This window comes from Macaca thibetana, chromosome 12 (genome assembly GCF_024542745.1).
Source record: "Macaca thibetana thibetana isolate TM-01 chromosome 12, ASM2454274v1, whole genome shotgun sequence".
Lineage (NCBI taxonomy): Eukaryota > Metazoa > Chordata > Mammalia > Primates > Cercopithecidae > Macaca > Macaca thibetana.
Window position 1 is genome coordinate 73,793,238 of NC_065589.1, and position 4,415 is coordinate 73,797,652.

Sequence of the window (4,415 nt, forward strand, 5' to 3'; positions counted from 1 at the left end):
CACACTAGACTCCAGTGGATTGAAAGGATGTCCAGATGAGAGCCCTGTTTAAAACTTCTACAATCTTTAAAAGTTGAAGAAGAAATTAAAGGAAAAGAAAGCAATTCAGAGGGATCATGTGTGCTTACAAGTGTCTTCATGAGGCCTTTCTCCAAGTTTAGCCACCAAAGACTGAGAGCTGGCAGGTCTGAGTAACCCTGGTTGACTGTTCTTTTCTTATCAAAATCTGAGCCAAAAAAACTCCTCAGCTGATGATGATAGCAGAGGGTGGCAGAGCTGAGGACCTAATATTTACTTCCCAGGCTGGTGGCAAGTGAATAAATGCAGTTCCAAAACTAAACAAGGCAGGTAAGAGACTTGTTCCAACTTTACTTGGCTTCTGGCCAAAGCAAGGAAATGTCATGGAAAGTATTGGGTGGTGACAGTGCAAAAAGGGACTTGAGGAGGGGGAAGAAAAAACAGCACCCCTGGATAAAGTGGGAGAGAGAAGATACGGAGATATCCCTGTCCTCACCATAGGCCAATCTCAGAGGGAAGTGGAGGGGTTACAATCTATGCTTTGGCCAAGGGTGGGAATGGAGGAGTGTGGGGACAAGAGGATGGCTTAGAAGAGGCATCATTTAAGGCTTAAATGAAAAAACCAGGGATGCAGGCAAAGTACCCCGCATACCCAGCAGTAGTTCCACAGGCTGCAACCCTAAATCATCACGTCTACTCTAACAAGCCATGCCCCAGGCTGGAGGGCTGTTGCAGGGGGAAGGAGCGGGGACAGTGGGAGAAGGCAGAGACCCCAGGCCATGTTATCAGCAGCAAGGTGATTGTGTGATGTGTCCTTTTACAGTTGAGTTAGATGTGTCCCATCAGTTATGACGGGAATCAATTTAAATATATTTTCTTGATCCCAGAAGTTCAACTACGTGGACAGTGGTTACACTTGACATGATGATTTGTTATAGCACAACTTATATATTTCAAATGGACAAAAAATTAGTATCATTTCTAGTATCTTAATATAAATTTCCTTTGAATGGAAACTTTCTTTTCAGTACTTTCAGGTCTATAAGATGTACCTAGAAAATTTACTACTGTGGAAAATGAAGACTGCTTCAATTGAATGAGGGAAGAGGTGAAGGTCCTGTGGTTTTACTTTTTGATTAACTGCTATAACAGTGTCCTTCAGGTGACTGAGGGGGTTTCATATTTTCTTTAGACATCATTAGGCGCTAAAGCTCTTGCAGAACAACTTTGTATCTCTGATTTTTAAAATTTATTTTGTATCCTTCAGTCAACTCACACCAGCAGAACCACTTTGATGCTATATGAATTCTGCCATTTTGCTAGCACTGATACGGCTCTTGGTCTACCACTCCATTAGAACTCTTAATTCCATTCATATTAATTTTTGTTAAAAATCTTTCAAAGTGGGTGCTTCTGGGTATTTAGGTCCACATTTTATTTTAAGGCTGTATATTCAGTTTTCATCAATTGTTCTTGGAGGCCCGATTACCGTCTCTGTCCATCTTGTAAGTATCATGTCTTCACTGTCTTCTAGACCCCAGCTACCTGTGCCATCACCTACTCCTTTCTGACCTTGTTCCAGTTCTTCCAACAGTTGGAAATTCTGAGGGACTTTTACTCCCAAGCCCATGGTGGCATCACTCCTCTAGTGCTTACTTTTTGGAGTGGTTGCTCTGTTAGAAAACCTGGCTCATGGAGGGCCAGGTCATTTTTATTTGTAGTTTAATTCATCTTTTGCTAAATGCAACACAGTCCTGGCTCAGCAAATTGTTCTGTTCAATTCTCACAAATCAAGCATGCTAGAACATGATAGCAGCAACAGATGAAATTTAGAGACATACCACGATGCTCTTTCTGGATTCCTCTCCAGGGCCTGTGTTCCCATCTCCCAGCAGCGGAGAGTTCACAGCTGTGCTCCTCGATGGACTTGCCCTCAGCCAGGACTCTGCCTCACTTGAGGTTACAGGGACGATCAGGGCCAAGGCCAGGCTGTTGTGGTGAGTCAATGGCTTGATCTTCCTGTCAGTTTGGGACAACTCGGAAGGATCATTCCCAGCTTCAGAGTGTCCTATGGGATTGGTTGAGGCCTCCGCAGCAATTGCACCACAATTCAGCCCTTGTTTTTGCCCCATCCTGCCTTCCTCTCATCTTTACAGCTCCATGCATAGCTTTCCAGAACATTCGCGAAGTCTTACAAAACTAATGTTTAACTTCATAAAGGGACATATCCAAGCATCTTTCTCTGAATGAGAGGGTGAAAAGAAAATCATACACTTCTATAATCTGTATATTAACTGAGTAGAAAGGGTGTAGGTTAGCAATGGCACAGGAAGTTGACTTTTTACCAGCAAGGGGAGAGAAGTTTTGCTGCCTAGAAGTCTCTGCATTGTGAGTGCAGTTAAGTACCACCGTGTCTGGAGCCAGATGGCACCTGAGAATCCTCAACTCCCTATGAACTGCTTCTGTGGGGAAGAACGCTATCTAGCGCCCAGTCTTCACAGAATCTCCCCAGTCAGCTTTGCAAAAGAAACCACTGGACCATGAAATTTCAGAAACAGATGAGAGCCTAGAGGTCATTCCATCTGGTCATTTCCAACATGGAGTGTCCAGACTTAAAAAGCAGAATTGGAGTTCTTCAAGTTATTTTCAATACTTTAAAAAGCCAAATTGAAATGATGTGTTTACCATTTAATAGCAGGAGCTAACAGGCTCATCAATACCAGTTAGCCAGTTTAATCTTTAGTTCAACAAATTAAGACATACTTGATGCTAGACCCTGATGATACAGAGATGGATAGGCAGATGAATTCCTGGCCCATATAGAAGTTGACTTTCTAGAGGTCTAGTTAGACAAAACCAAGTAAACAGGTAGACTTATTAGAAAAGATATGATGGCTAGGATGAAGAAAGAAAAGTAATCAATAATGTGACGCAGAAAACAGAGAGTAGAATCTAGAAAAAGGAGTTAGAAAGGACCTTGCTGAAACTGATACCTCTCATTTGACTTAGTTAAAGATGGAAAACAAATGCAATAATCCATACAACAAACCCCATGACACAGGTTTACCTATGTAAAAAACCTGCACATGTACCCTTGAACTTAAAAGTAAAAAAAAAGCCAATTACAAAGCTGCATGGGTTAATGGCAAGGACTTTTGGTTGCATGTAATTCATGAACTTATGTTAACTTGTGGGAAAATAAGATCTGACTCCTAACAAAATAAACTACTTACAATCACATGAAAAAAAGGAAAACAAAGTAATTATTACTCAATAAATGCAATTCTTTTGACAAATGATAGTTTTCACAGTGTGGGTACCCTATGGAATTGACAAAAATGGGTCTTATATGAAACAGTTAAAACCACTGATCTAATTCCATCTCTCATTTAAGAAATACAAAGACAGGCAACTTGGTGAGATCACATCACTAATCTCTGGCCAACTGGGACTAAGACTTAGGTCTCCTATGCCTTAGTATGGGGCTCTTCCCATTGTGTCATGCCTTGAATCGCAGAGATGGCCCAGAAGCAGCGTGGAGCATGTTGCAGAGACGTGACTCTGCACTGAAGCCTCCTTATTCAGTCCTCTGCCTCTTATTCACAGTGTGATCTTGGACAGACTGTTTTATGCCTCAGTTCCTTCCTCTATAAAATGGGATGCCGATAACACTACTTCTCCGGGGTTGTAGTACCTGTTCAGTGAAGGAGCCGAGGCACTGAGATGACTCAGCTCATCTGCAAGAACAGGGAGAAAGGACAAAGGCCAAGGGTAGTTAACCCATGGGCTCATCTGCTCAATCAGGAAACAGCCTTGGCCCATGGGGCTGAAGACCTTGCTGCTCCAGTATTGCTCTGGTACTGTGTCTCTGGGAAGGTCACCTTTGGTCCCTGGGCCTCCCTGCAGCCTCATACTCCTGGGCTCAAGGGATCCTCTTGACTCAGCCTCCCAAGTAACTGGGACTATAGGTGCATGCCCCCATGCCTGGCTGATTTTTAATTTTTTTTTCTAGAGACAGGGTCTCATTCTGTTGCTGAGGCTAGTCTCAAATTCTGGGGCTCACGTGATCCTCCCACCTTGGCCTCCCAAAGTGCTGGGATTACAGGTGTGAACCCCTGTGCTCATAAGATGCCATATTGACATGATGTAGCATGTCCTGAACCCCATCAAGGGGTAGTGCCCACAGAAGCAGCAGGTGCATGTTTGTGTCTTATACTAAAGGCAAGGCCAGAGATCAGAAGCAGGAGAGTAAAGGGCTGGGAGATGGAGAGTGCGGGTGAGTGAATGTGGACTGGCGACATGGAGGTCATTGTTTACCAGCCTGCAGAGGTGGAACCTGGGAGGATTTCTTTTAAATCCACGTTAGTGTGGTCATCCCATTGCATTTGATGCAAAGC

The 4,415-nt window shown here is 43.4% G+C and overlaps 1 pseudogene; it reads right to left on the reverse strand.

Annotated features, from left to right (window-relative positions):
• Nucleotides 1–1,154: 1,154 nt before the first annotated feature.
• On the reverse strand, nucleotides 1,155–1,648 carry LOC126932331 (ubiquitin-conjugating enzyme E2 variant 1-like; annotated as a pseudogene).
• Nucleotides 1,649–4,415: the final 2,767 nt, after the last annotated feature.